The 15641-nt window shown below is 40.2% G+C and overlaps 1 pseudogene; it reads left to right on the top strand.

Moving 5' to 3' along the window:
• The first annotated feature begins 12709 nt into the window (after positions 1–12709).
• Positions 12710–13516, top strand: LOC138440642 (olfactory receptor 7A10-like; annotated as a pseudogene).
• The last annotated feature ends 2125 nt before the right edge of the window (positions 13517–15641 follow it).

The following is a 15641-nucleotide window of genomic DNA, read 5'->3' as shown; positions in this document are numbered from 1 at the left end:
AGGGTGTTTTGTGACCTTGTATGTAATCTATCCTGGAGATCATTTCATCTGCACTTGAAAAGAATGTGCACTCTGCTGGGTTTGGATGTAATTTCTTCTAGATAGCAATTTAGTTCAATTGGCCTATTGTATCATTTAGGCCCACTGATACCTTATTGATTTTCTATCTGGATGATCTTTCCATTGGTAGAACTATGGTGTTAAAATTCTCTGCTATTATTGTATTATTGCTAGTTTCTCCCTTCATGTCTGTTAGTATTTGCTTTAAATATATAGGTGCTCCTCTATTAGGAATATGTATGCTAACAACTGTAATATCCTCATCTTGTAACGATCCCATCATCATTATAGAATGTCCTTCTTTGTCTTTTGTTATAACCTTGTTTTAAACTCTATTTTGTCTTACATGAGTAGAGCTACTCCTGCATTCTTGTTGTTTACATTTCCATTAACTATCATTTCCATCCCCTCACTTTCAGTTTGTTTGTGTCTTTAGCCCTGAAGTGAGTTTCTGCAGGCAGCTTACTGAAGGACTTTCTTTTCCAATCAGCCACCCTATGTTTTTTTTTTATTGGAAATTTAGTCCATTTGTAAGTAAATATTAATAGCTGTGTACTTATTGCTATTTTATTCCTTGTTTTTCAGTTGTTTTCATAGTTCTCTGTTCATTTCTTCTTTTTGTTTCTCCTGTTGTGACTTGATGAGTTTATTTAATGGTATACATGGTTTCCTTCCTTTTTCTTACTTTTGTTTATCTCCTATAGGTTTTCGGATTTGTATTTACCATGAGTTCATATTTCTTCACTCATAATTATATCTACTTGAAAAAACTGATAGTCATTTAAGTTCAAACATATTTTAAATGTTTACATTTTTATGCTCCTATACCACACATGTTGTGTTTTTATGTCATATTTTACATATTCATGCTTATCTCTTTAGTATCCATTACAGTCATCAGATCAGCTCAGTTCAGTCATGCAGTTGTGTCCAACTCTTTGTGACCCCATGAATCACAGCACACCATGCCTCCCTGTCCATCACCAACTCCCGGAGTACACCCAAACTCATGCTAATCGAGTTGGTGATGCCCTCCAGCCATCTCATCCTCGATGTCCCCTCCTCCTCCTGCCCCCAATCCCTCCCAGCATCAGGGTCTTTTCCAATGAGTCATCTCTTCGCATGAGGTGGCCAAAGTATTGGAGTTTCAGCTTCAGCATCAGTCCTTCCAATGAACACCCAGGACTGATCTCCTTTAGGGTGGACTGGTTGGATCTCCTTGCAGTCCAAGGGGCTCTCAAGAGTCTTCTCCAATACCACAGTTCAAAAGCATCAATTCTTTGGTGCTCAGCTTTCTTCACAGTCCAAATCTCACATTCATACATGACCACTGGAAAAAACCATAGCCTTGACTACATGGACCTTTTTTGACAAAGTAATATCTCTGCTTTTCAATATGCTATCTAGGTTGGTCATAACTTTCCTTCCAAGGAGTAAAGGTCTTTTAATTTCATGCCTGCAGTCACCATCTGCTGTGATTTTGGAGCCCCCAAAAATAAAGTCTGACACTGTTTCCCCATCTATTTCCCATGAAGTGATGGGACCAGATACCATGATCTTAGTTTTCTGAATGTTGAGCTTTAAGCCAATTTTTTCACTCTCCTTTTTCACTTTCATCAAGAGGCTTTTTAGTTCCTCTTCACTTTCTGCCATAAGAGTGGTGTCATCTGCATATCTGAGGTTATTGATATTTCTCCTGGCCATCTTGATTCCAGCTTGTGCTTCTTCCAGCCCAGCGTTTCTCGTCATGTACTCTAAGCAGAGTGACAATATACAGCCTTGACATAGCACTTTTCCTATTTGGAACCAGTCTGTTGTTCCATGTCCAGTTCTAACTGTTGCTTCCTGACCAGCATATAGGTTTCTCAAGAGGCAGGTCAGGTGATCTGGTATTCCCATCTCTTGAAGAATTTTCCACAGTTTATTGTGACCACGCAGTTAAAGGCTTTGGCATAGTCAATAAAGCAGAAACAGATGTTTTTCTGGAACCCTCTTGCTTTTTCCATGATTCAGCGGATGTTGGCAATTTGATCTCTGGTTCCTCTGCCTTTTCTAAAACCAGCTTGAACATCTGAAAGTTCACAGTTCACATACTGCTGAAGCCTGGATTGAAGAATTTTGAGCATGACTTTACTAGCATGTGAGATGAATGCAATTGTGTGGCAGTTTGAGCATTCTTTGACATTGCCTTTCTTTGGGATTGGAATGAAAACTGACCTTTTCCAGTCCTTTGGCCACTGCTGAGTTTTCCACATTTGCTGGCATATTGAGTGCAGCACTTTCACAGCATCATCTTTCAGCATTTGAAATAGCTCAACTGGAATTCCATCACCTCCACTGGCTTTGTTCCTAGTGATGCTTTCTAAGGCCCACTTGACTTCACATTCCAGGATGTCTGGCTCTAGGTGAGTGATCACACCATCATGATTATCTGGGTTGTGAAGCTCTTTTTTGTATAGTTCTTCTGTATATTCTTGCCATCTCTTCTTAATATCTTCTGCTTCGGTTAGGTCTATACCATTTCTGTCCTTTATCGAGCCCATCTTTGCATGAAATGTTCCCTTGGTAACTCTAGTTTTCTTGAAGAGATCTCTAGTCTTTCCCATTCTGTTGTTTTCTTCTATTTCTTTGCATTGATTGCTGAGGAAGGCTTTCTTATCTCTCCTTGCTATTCTTTGGAACTCTGCATTCAAATGGGAATATCTTTCCTTTTCTCCTTTGCTTTTCACTTCTCTTCTTTTCACAGCTATTTGTAAGGCCTCCTCAGACAGCTATTTTGCTTTTTTGCATTTCTTTTCCATGGGGATGGTCTTGATCCCTGTCTCCTGTACAATGCCATCATAGTTACTTTTATATATCTTTGTCTTTTAATCTATGTGTTAATTATTTAAGTAATCTTTAATCCTTACTATATATTTGCCTTTCCTAGTGGACTTTTCCCTTTCCTATAGATATTTCTTTTATACTTAGAGAAGACTACAACTTTTCTTTTAGGATAGGTTTCCTATTGATGAAATATTTCCATTTTTGCCTGTCTGAGAGCTTCTTTGTCTCTGCTTCTATTCTAAATGATGATCTTCCCAGGTAGGAGATCCTAGGTTGCAGGATTTTCCCTTTCAGTACTTTGAATATATCGGGTCACTCTTTTCTGGCCTGCAAAGTTTCTACAGATGAATCAGTTGGTATGTGGATTCCCTTATATATCTAGAGATCTCATATGTTGCACTTTTTTTATTTCTTTTTGTTTGCTATTATGATTATATAATCTCCACTATTCTATCTTCCAAATCACTTATGCATTCTTCTGTATCATTGAGTATGCCCTTCATTTCTTCTAGAGTGCTTTTTATTTTAGATATTGAATTATCTATTTTTTATTGGGTCTTCTTTATACTTTTGTTGTGTTTAGTCACTCAGTCATGTCCAACTCTTTTTGACCCCGTGGACTGCAGTGTGCCAGGCTTCCCTGTCCTTCACTATCTTCTGGAGTTTGCTCAAGCTCATGTTCATTGAGTTGATGATGCCATCCAATCATTTCATCCTCTGATGCTCCTTTTTCTTCCTGCCCTAAATCTTTCCCAGCATTAGGGTTTTTTCCAATAAGTCAGATCTTTGCATCAAGTGGCCAAAGTATGGAGCTTCAGCTTTAGTATCTGCCCTTCCGTTGACTATTTAGGGTTGATTTCCTTTAGGTTTGACCAGTTTTATCTCCTTGCTGTCCAAAGGACTCTCAAGATTCTTCTCCAGCACCACAGTTCAAAAGCATCAGTTCTTTGGTGTCAGCCTTTTTTACAGTCCCACTCCCACATCTGTACATGACTACTGGAAAAACCATAGCTTTGACTACACAGAGCTTTATATATTTGGGTCTATGCTAAGTCACTTCAGTCATGCCTGACTCTTTGAGACCCTACAGACTGTAGTTCACCAGGTTCCTCTTCCATGGCATTCTCCAGACAATAATACTGAAGTGGGTTGCAATTTCCTCATCTAGGGGATCTTCCCAGGGATTGAACCCACATCTCTTATGTCTTCTGCATTGGCTGGTGGGTTCTTTGCCACTAGTACGCCCTAGGGACTTTTAGTTCCTTATTAAATTGATCTGTGTTTAGGTTAATTCTTTTCCCTAATTCATGTTTATTATCAATATAGTTTTATTACAAATGTTTTGAATTCTTTGGTATATTTATTTCGGTTTCACTTACATGTCTTTTAATTTATACAGAGGCTTTCTCTTGCTCTTTCAAATAAGAACACTGCTATTTAGTAGCTGCAGTCACATGTGACTCTGTGTGACCCTATGGACTGTAGCCCGCAAGGCTCCTCTTTCTGTGGAATTCTCCAGGCAAGAGTACTGGAAAGGGTTTCCATTCCCTTCTCCAGGGGACCTTTCCAACCCAAGAACCGAACTCAGATCTCCTGCATTGCAGGCAGATTCTTTACCACTGACCCACCAGGGAAGCGGAAAAGGCAATGGCACCCCATTCAAGTACTCTTGCCTGGAAAATCCCATGGACAGAGGAGCCTAGTGGGCTGCAGTCCATGAGGTCACTAAGAGTTGGACACGACTGAGTGACTTTTTGGGAGCCAGCACAGGAGATCCCACCCATGACAAGGTCATGAGAAGGAGACCTGACAAGCAAGGCTTCAGGACTCTAGGGACTCCCTGGGCTGATCCCATCCATGACAAGGTCATGCGGAAGAGACCTGAGGAGCAAGGCAGATCAGGACTTGAGGGACCACCTGGACCTGTTAAAGCATCTACCCCAAAACCAGAATCTGTCTGTCTTAATATTTTATGCCTTTCACCAACTCTTTTGACATTAACAGGGGGCTATCCCCGACCACCTTTCTCTAGAAAAAATCAACTTAGGGCTCTAGTTGATAAATCTCCTAGGCATGAAAGGAGTATTTCAATTCAAACCCCCTGTTAGCATTCTAGCTTACTTGGCAGGTTTATCCAGACTCTTGCAAGATTGTTGAGCCAATGTTTGCTGCCAAATTCCCACATCCCTTATCCATTGTGTTCCTGGGAGTGCATATAGTTAGGATGTAGAAAAACAAGTAGTAGCCTTAGCATTAACAACATTATACTTTGAGTTAATAAGTTCTTTCTTTGCTGTAACCCACTGAATCTTTGCTCCATAAAAATGTAATTCTGTACTTTAAGGGTGATACAGGCTAAGGAACTTAACAAAAAACATTCCAAGGGAAAGTAAGTGTTCTGGTTGACCAACCTTTATCAAAAAGAGGTCATAAAATGTCAACAGGCCTCTGGGCCAGAAGATAATGAACAAAAAATAAGACCCTTGTTTATGAAACGGTATACAGGAAGAAACCTGGGATCAATAAGAATTAATACAGTTGGAATATTGAGCTGACTCTGCATAACTCTGCATTTTTCACTTTGCTCATTGTACAACTCAGGGTATAAAAGTTCCCTCTGAAAATAAAGTGACGGGCCTTGCTCACTGAAGATTGGTCTCCCCGTGTCATTCTTCTTTCTCTCTCTCTCTCTCTCTCTCTCTCTCTCTTTCTCTTTCCTTTTCAGGTTGATCCCCTGGAGCACAGAGACTCTCTGAGTTCACTTTCCTGCCTGGGCTTCTAAGACCCTGTCAAGAAGGTGCTCTGTGCCTTCGCCACATCGAGAGGGCGCCTGAGGCCTTCGTTAACAGAGCAAGACCCGTGTAGGGGCTTTATTGGCTTTCTGTGTAAACCAAGGAATATCAACCTCTTCCTCTCCTCTACTTTCTTAACTGCAACATTCTCTCTCTCTCTCTCTCTCTCTCTCTCTCTCTCTCTCTCTCTCTCTTTCTCTCTCTCTCTCTCTCACCAGCGCTGTCTCTCCTGAGGGTACCCCTGGATCCTGCTGGGGCTGGACCCCGGTACAACGTCACTTTCACTTTTCACTTTCATTCATTGGAGAAGGAAATGGCAACCCAATCCAGTGTTCTTGCCTGGAGAATTCCAGGGATGGGGGAGCCTGGTGGGCTGCTATCTATGGGGCCGCACAGCGTCAGATACGACTGAAGCAAGTTAGCAGCAGCAGCAGCAGCACCAGGGAAGCCCTCATGCGAATACTTCCTACTTATTTTCATTTTACTTAATTTTTCTCTCTGTCTGTATTGAATTTCAGTGAAACAGTTACCTATTGTAATCTTAAAGGGCTTTTCTTACTTAGCAGTGTCTCTATGTAGATTGCTTATGTCCAATATCTTTGGAGGGATGGCTGGATTTGACATGGTTGACAGTCATACCTTTCCATAGGGTGTGCTGGCTGCTATACCTTGGTGATGGGAGAGCTAGAACCTGGTGTAGAGTGTGACATGGGTCTTTCTCTCTGCTTAGTGGCCATCACCATCCTGTTAGTGTCATGTTGCTCCCAAGTTGATGGAGCAGAAGGCCTGTTCATCAGGCTAGAGCTGGCTCTGTTCTCTTTAAGGGTATGTTTTCCTTCTTCACACACTTATGCCTTTGTCTCAATAAAGGAGAATGATGAAACAATACGTGTTTATGTGCTTATGGAGGTCCAATACTCTGCCTGTGTAGGCATCTTTTGATCCTCTCAAACGCACGCCACAGTCACATCCTCTGTTTCAGCCACCCCAGATCTGTGCTAGGCTGTGCATGGAGCAGTTGGGGCCAGAGCATTCACACAGCTTGGGTTGGGGTACACAGTGAAGTAGTCATGGGAATTCACAACCAATATTATCAAATAACTTTAAATGGAGCATAATCTATAAAATTTTGAATCATTTATATGCCAGAAGCTAATATATTATAAGTCAACTAGACTTCAATAAAAAAATTTTAACATGCATATAAAAATACAGTGAAATAATTTGTCACCATAATTATCTGATTGGTAATGGTATGATGAATGCTTTTGTCTTTTTTTAATACTTTAAAAATTCTATTAAAGGATGTTTACTTTTTGCTATCAGAAATAACAATATAGGGACTTCCCTGGTGATTCAGTGGTTGAGAATCAGCCTTCAAATACAGGGGACACAGATTCAGTCCCTGATCTGAAAGCTAAGATCCAATGCACCACAACTAGAGAGCTACACATCACAGCTACTGAGACCATGTGTTCTAGAGCCTATGCTCTGCAACAAGGGAAATCTCTGCACACTGCAGCTACAGAAAAGCCTGTGTGCCCCCAGGAAGACCCAGCACAGACAAAAAGGGGGGGAGTAATTATACATGTCATGAATTAAATGAAACTAACAAAACATAAGGCATTACAAAAAATGAATTGAGAAACTTAAAAATTCGGTTTCTAAAAAAATTATTGAATAATTGTTTTTATTACGTTGATTAATACATTCATGGCTATGGTAACCAATTACCACAATAGGGATTGAAATAAAAAATATTTTGCTCTTACAACTGAAGATCAGAAGGCAAATATCTCAGTGAGCTAAAGTCAACATGCCTGCATGGTCTCTGAGGAGAATATGATTCATTTCCTTTTCTAGTTTCTAGTGGCCACAAGAATTTCTTGACTCATAGGCCTCTCTCCAGCTTCAAAGACAGCTGTTGTTGCTAAGTCACTTCAGTCATGTCTGACTCTGTGCGACCCCATAGATGGCAGCCCACCAGGCTCCTCTGTCCCTGGGATTCTCCAGGCAAAAACACTGGAGTGGGTTGCCATTTCCTTCTCCAATGCATGAAAGTGAAAAGTGAAAGTGGAGTCACTCAGTCATGTCTGACTCTTAGCGACCCCATGAACTTAAGCCTACCAGGCTCCTCCATCCATGGTATTTGCCAGGCAAGAGTACTGGAGTGGGTTGCCATTGCCTTCTCTGCAAAGACAGCAATGTAACATTTTCAAATCTTTCTCTGATTTCAACCTTTCTGTCTTCCTCTTCTACAGTCAGAGGTTCATTGTGATTCCATTAGTCTCTTCCAGATAATCATAGTCGGTCTTCTTATCTTAAAGTCACTGATTAGCAACCTTCCTCCATCTGCTAACTTAATCCCTTCTTGCTATGTAAAATAATATAATCAAAAGTTCTGGGGATTAGGATGTAGTCATCATTTGGAGGCCATTACTCTGATTATCAAAAGTAATTTTCATAGCCCTATTATTTGCTGTCATTTAAGGACCAAGCTGGTTTTAGAAAAGGCACAGAAACCAGAGATCAAATTGTCAATATCCGCTGGATCTTGGAAAAAGCAAGAGAGTTCCAGAAAAACATCCATTTCTGCTTTATTGACTATGCCAAAGCCTTTGACTGTGTGGATCACAATAAACTGTGGAAAATTCTTCAAGAGATGGCAACACCAGACCACCTGACCTGCCTCTTGAGAAACCTATACGCAGGTCAGGAAGCAACAGTTAGAACTGGACATGGAACAACAGACTGGATCCAAATAGGAAAAGGAGTATGTCAAGAGGATAAGATGGTTGGATGGCATCACCAACCCAATGAACATGAGTCTGAGTAAACTCCAGGAGTTGGTGATGGACAGGGAGGCCTGGTGTGCTGCAGTCCATGGTGTCACAAAGAGTTGGACATGACTGAGCAAGTAACACTTATTTACTTACCTATTTACTTAAGGACCAGAAGGGGTTTCCCAGGGGGCTCATTGGGAAAAAATTCACCTGCAATGCAGGAGATAAGAGATGTGGGTGCCATTTCTGGGCCTAAAAGATGCCCTTGAGAAGGAAATGGCAATCCACTTCAGTATTCCTGCCTGGAGAATCCCATGGACAGAGGAGCCTGGCAGGCTACAGTCCATAGGGTCCCAAAAGAGTGATACATGACTTAGCAACTAAACAACAATAAAGGATGGTAAATAAAAGAAACACAGAATGTATTATAGCCTCTTAATGATGAAAACCATTCTTTTCAAATTACATGCCAAGACAATTTCTGGTGCTAAGAAACCTACAACTACCTAGTCCAGACTAACACAGGACCACAGCCTTGCTAGTCAAAGAATAATCCACAGACCAAGACATGCATGTATCATCAACGTTACCCAGAAACTTGTTGAAAATTCAGAACCAGGACCTATTGAATCAGCGTCTGATTTAGTACTAGAATCCTAGGGGATTCTTACGTACAATGTATAGAAGTGTTGGCCTAGAATAGGCTTTCTCATCTTCTCACTATTGGCATTTGTGGCATGATAATTATTTGTATTTGGTGCTATCCTATACATTGTAGATGTTTGGGTGAAAGTGAAAGTGTTAGTTGCTCAGTCATGCCTGACTCTTTGCAGTCTCATGGACTGTAATCATCCAGGCTCCTCTGTCCATGGGATTTCCCAGGCAAGAATACTGAAGTAGGTTGCCATTTCCTTCTACAGGGTATCTTCCCAACCCAAGGATAGAACCTGCATCTCCTTCTTGGCAGGTGGATTTATTACCACTAACCCACCTGGGAAAGCCCCCCCCCCCCACAATGGTGTTCTAGCAAGAGAACACAGTTTTCTCCCTTATTGAAGAAGAAATAGTAATTCCTGGATATATCAGGTGCTGTATTTTCATAGCATGGCAGTTATGTTATGGCTGTTGAAACTCAAAGGGTCTAGTCAAAACAAATTCCTCAGGCTTAGATTTGGAAGAAATATTGAGAGTTGTAAAAACTTTCAATGTTAGAATTCTCGGAAATAGGAGAGTTAGTGGAGTAGAAACAAGAAGTGTATATACCTGACATCTAACCTGGTCTCTTGGGAACAGCGAATCAGCAGGGGGGGGGGAAATATATCCATTATAAAATATATATATATATATATATATATATATATATATATATATATATATATATATATATATCCATTCTGTCCAAACAAGTTCCCCTGAGGAAATGATGTGGTCAACATTCAAGCAATAATGGAAAATCTGATAAAGAGGTATAATAAGCAGATACAGAACATATACAGAGCTATAAATATCTCCACTACTGCAAGATCTAAGCATGTTAAACCTTGAGCTGCAGCAGGGATGCTTTTTGCATTTGGATTCCTAAGTCTGGCTCAGGGACCAATGGATCACTCCTTCCTTCTTTCTTGTGAGGAGACAGAGCTTCGGCCTCCACCATCAACCATCCAGGGAGAAATTTTGAACTTCCACACAGAGACCTTCCAATCTGCCTTTCCATCCAGGTGTGTCCAAGAGCCCCATAGACACTGGAGGAGAAAGCTGGAGAGAATGAAACCCAAGACTTACCTGAGGTCACCTGAGAACACAAACAGCTGACCCAGAGCTGAGAAAACTCCATGTTTGTTTTCCTGTTTGACTTATTAATTTATTAAATATTTTTAAATGACAAATATCCATTGGATTCAGCAATTCAAGGATTGCTGTCGACAACTAAGTAATGAGAAAGAAAATCTAGTTGGATGAGACTCAGGAAAAAGTGGGGAGCCTAGTGGTATCATTAAAATTTGAACATTTCCAAGAAGTTTAGTTGCAGTTTAGGGGAGTAGGAAAATAAACTATTTGGTCAGGAGAGGTTTGCAGTGATGTGATTATTTTTTCTGAAATTTTTAAGATGGGATGTATTTGAGCTTGTTCTGTATTCATTAGGAAGATCCACATCAATAGAAGTATCTACAATCTAAAAATTAAACTTCGTGAGACACATATATCACTGAATCTTCTTTCATACTGAGTATTCATTAGGGAAAAAAGTATTTAAAATACAAACAGACATAGGATAAAAAGTTTATCTTTGCAATTATTTCATTACCTGAAAGGCTAAATTTATTTGGGGTTTTTATTAGCTTTTGATATCTCTATTGCAAATTGTCTATGCATGTTTTGCTTTACCTACTGGTATCTGGGTGTTTTTATTCTTTTTTGTCTTGCTATATCATTTTCTTTATAATTTATTTCATCTCCAGCTCAGAAAGGAAAGGCCAGGAATTGCACTACAGCATGTGGAAGACCAGGAGAATGAGATGTATTTTTAATATTTTGTCAATTCTTCTTGCTGAAAATAGAGAAATATGTAGCTTTTTTCTCTCTATTTTTCCCCTCCCCTACACAAGTGTGTCAGCCACCATTTCCATGGCACTGTTTCACCCAAACTGCTCTTAGCTATAACTAGTTCAACTAGTCTATATATTCATGGCCTGGCGGAGTAGGGTCATGGAGAGGGGAACAGTTTGCATTCTTCTAAACAAAGAATTACAGTTTGTTTTTTTTTTTTAAGAAAAAAAAGAAGCTTCCTATTAATACTTCCCATTTAAATCTTGTATGTATGTAGTGTATAATGTATTTGTTGCATTATGTGAGAGTTTAAAAACTGTGAGTGATCAAAGTTATCATTTGGTCACACAGAAAGTTCTTCAACATCTTTAGAAATAAGAAACCACCTTTTATATAAATTGGCATCTTATTTCACATTTTCACCTAGTACTACAATTGCCTTTTGTGACTAGATCAATTTTTTAAATAACATTTTCTGCCCTCTTGTGGAATGTGTGCTTCTGCACACAAATATTTCTATCTTTTTCATAACGATGGTTGGATCTATTTATGCTTTAAAAAAAAAAAGAAAAGTGAAAGTCACTCAGTCGTTTTTGACTCTTTGCAGCCCCATGGACTGTAGCCCACAAGGTTCCTCCTCTGTTCATGGGATTTCCTGGGCAAGAATACTTGATCAGGTTGCCATATCTTATCCTACTCCAGGGGACCTACCTTCTTGACTGAGGGACCAAACCTGCATCTCCTGAATGGCAGGTGAATTATCACTGTACCACCTGGGAAGCCCATTAATAGTGAACAAAGCATGAAGTCCCTGTCCATTTAGATCTAACATTTTAGTGGAGAACGATTACAGTAAAATAAATTCATGTATGACCAAGTGTCCTCAGATATAAATTAAATGAAGGAAAGGTAGGTTTTTGTGGTATGTAGGATTTTATAGAGCATATTGTGGGGAGGTCTTTGCATGTGAGAAGAGAATCTGAAACAGGAGCAGTGTGGACTCACTGGATTTGTCAAAAGGAGATCAAAACTGAAAGGCCAAAAATAACAAAGAAAGATGCCACATAAGAAAAGTGAGAAAAGGACCTGTTTTACTCACTCATAAAATTGAGTCAGTGGTCTGATGTGGACACAGCAATGAAGAAAGTGGAGAGAAAAAGTGCAGTCAGTGTGTGGTCCCTTGAGTCTGAACACACTGTTGCCTGTTCTCTCTGCAATTTGTCTCTTTTGTTTAACTCTTTTTTCACATTCCTCTTCCATCAGCAGAAACTGATCTTCTTCAAAAACAATTCTTCCATTTAACGCAATGGATTTAAAAATTTTCAGATTGTGTCCCAGAGCACAACATGCTTTTTACATGTGATCCAGCATATGTACACAGGCAAGCAAGAAATTTGCATGCATGTACATTGCATGCACATTTGAACAGACATATCTGAACAAAAAGAACAACAACAACAAAAAAAAACCCTTACTATGTATGATGCACTCTGATATTTTATTTTGTGTTTTATTTATTCTATTCTATCTTGTTCTTACAAACCATATAGTTGAGAAACTGATCATGTTACTTTTTGTCTCCTGGCAGTCACATTTTCTACATGGAACCAGGGAATGCTACACGAATTTCAGAATTTTTTCTTCTGGGAATTTCAAAGGAACCAGAATGGCAGCCTCTCTTATTTTGGACATTTCCTCTCCATGTATCTGATCACTGTATTTGGAAACCTGCTCATCATCCTAGCTGCCAGCCCAGCCTTCCACACCCACACCCTCATGTACTTCTTCCCCTCCAACCTGTCCTTTGTAGACATCTGTGTCACTTCTACCACCATTCCAAATATGCTGTAGAACATCCAGAACCAGAGCAGTTATAGCCTATGAAGGCTGCATCAACCAGATGTATTTTTTCATGCTCTTTGCAGGGTTGGACACCTTTCTCCTCACAGTGATGGCCTATGACTGCTTTATGGCCATCTGTCACCCCCTGAACTACAGAGTCATCATGAACACTCAGCTCTGTGGACTGCTGGTCCTGGTGTCCTGGGTGAAGAGTATCCTGAATTCCTTGCTGCTAAGCTTACTGATGTTGTGGCTGTCTTTCTGTAGAATCCTGGAGATCCCCTGTTTTGTTTCGGTTTTTTTGTGTGTGTGAACTCAATCAGGTAGTCCGACTTGCCTGTTCTGATGTGTATCTCAATGACATAGTGATGTATTTTGCAGCTGCCATTTTGGATGGTGTTTCCCTCACTGGTATCCTGTACTCTTACTCTAAGATAGTTTCTGCCATACATGGAATCTCATCAGCTCAGGGGCAGTATAAAGCATTTTCCACCTGTGCATCTCACCTCTCAGTGGCCTCCTTATTTTATTGTACAGCCTTAGGACCGTACCTTAGCTCTGCTGCTACAAACAGCTCACACTCAAGTACAATTGTACACTGTGGTTACATTCATAGTGAATCCCTTCATCTACAGCCTGAGGAACAAAGACATAGCAGGGCTCTGAAAAGAAGCATTGGGATGGCTGCTATAAAAGGGGTAATTGTCCTTGGGCCCAAAAAGTGCCCATAACTGTAGGGTTCAAAGCCTTAAAGCCAAATTCTTTGATCAGATTGTTGAAGAGTAGGACTTAACTCCTTCTATTTATTTTTTAGAATTTCCATTTATCTGAACTCAACTCTTTCACACAGTTAAAGTGTGCTCATCCACCCTTTTCTGGTGGCTCAGATGGCAAAAATCTGCCTACAATGCAGGAGACCCAGGTTTGATCCCTGGATCAGGAAGTTCCCTTGGAAAAGGGAATGGCAACCCACTTCAGTATTCTTGCCTGGAGAATCCCATGGACAGAGAAGCCTGGCAGGCTACAGTCCATGGGGTCACAGAGTTGGACATGACTGAGTGACTGAACAAAGGGGAAACAAGTTCACAAATTCTCTTTATCCAGGGGGTAAATCTAAAAGAGACTTCATGGTTGGGGGAGGGGGAGTGTCACTGGATACAAGTCTAGTAGCTGTGTTACATAGCTGCTGGCAAAATATTTATTTGAAATAATTGTCTTTATTTGCCATAATTGAAGTGCATGCCTCAGAAATCGAAAGCTAAGTTTCTAGCACTCACATTACAAACATGTGTTTTATAATTGCTCTCCTGGTTTTATTCAATTATTCACCTTGGTGTCAAAATGCTTATCACAGTCACTGACCAAAAAATTGACCATCAAATATGTGTCTTCCAGTTGAAATCTACATGGAAAGACAAACTGAAATAAGTTGAGCTGATATGATCTTAGCATCAAGATGACCCATGAGGAAGCAAAATGTCAAGTCACACATTTAGTGACTATGCACGATGTTTCTATTTCATGCTGTACATCTATTTATTAAAGCCTCATACAGTGGAAGTGAGAAATACATTTAAGGGACTAGATCTGATAGAATCCCTGATGAACTATGGATGTAGGTTCGTGACATTGTACAGGAGACAGGGATCAAGACCATCCCCATGGAAAAGAAATGCAAAAAAGCAAAATGACTGTCTGATAAGGCCATTAAAAATAGCTGTGAAAAGAAGAGAAGCGAAAAGCAAAGGAGGAAAGGAAAGATATTCCCATCTGAATGCAGAGTTCCAAAGAATAGTGAGGAGAGATAAGAAAGCCTTCCTCAGTGATCAATGCAAAGAAATAGAGGAAAACAACAGAATGGGAAAGACTAGCGATCTCTCTGGGAAAATTAGAGATACCAAGGGAACATTTCATGCAAAGATGGGCTTGATAAAGGGCATAAATGGTATGGACTAACAGAAGCAGAGATATTAAGAAGAGGTGGCAAGAATACACAGAACTGTACAAAAAAGATCTTCACAACCAAGATACTCAGACATCCTGGAATGTGAAGTCAAGTGGGCCTTGGAAAGCATCACTACGAACAAAGCCAGTGGAGGTGATGGAATTCCAGTTGAGCTATTTCAAATCCTAAATGATCATGGTGTGAAAGTGCTGCACTCAATATGCCAGCAAATTTAGAAAACTCAGCAGTGGCCACAAGACTGGAAAAGATCAGTTTTCATTCCAATCCCAAAGAAAGGCAATGCCAAAGAATGCTTAAACTACCACACAATTGCACACATCTCACATGCTAGTAAAGTCATGCTCAAAATTCTCCAAGCCAGGCTTCCACAATACATGAACCGTGAACTTCCAGATGTTCAAGCTGGTTTTAGAAAAGGCAGAGGAACCAGAGATCAAATTGCCAATATCTGCTGGATCATGGAAAAAGCAAGAGAGTTCCAGAAAAACATCTATTTCTGATTATTGACTATGCCAAAGCCTTTGACTGTGTGGATCACAATAAACTGGAAAATTCTGAAAGAGATGGGAATACCAGACCACCTGACCTGCCTCTTCAGAAACCTGTATGCAGGTCAGGAAGCAACAGTTAGAACTGGACATGGAACAGACTGATTCCAAATAGGAAAAGGAGTACGTCAAGACTGTGTATTGTCACCCTGCTTATTTAACTTATATGCAGGGTACATCATGAGAAACACTAGGCTGGAAGAAGCACAAGCTGGAATCAAGATTGCCGGGAGAAATATTAATAACCTCAGATATGCAGATGACACCACCCTTATGG

The sequence above is a fragment of the Ovis canadensis genome, chromosome 5, assembly GCF_042477335.2.
Source record: "Ovis canadensis isolate MfBH-ARS-UI-01 breed Bighorn chromosome 5, ARS-UI_OviCan_v2, whole genome shotgun sequence".
NCBI lineage: Eukaryota > Metazoa > Chordata > Mammalia > Artiodactyla > Bovidae > Ovis > Ovis canadensis.
This window is presented reverse-complemented; position numbering and strand designations above follow the sequence as displayed.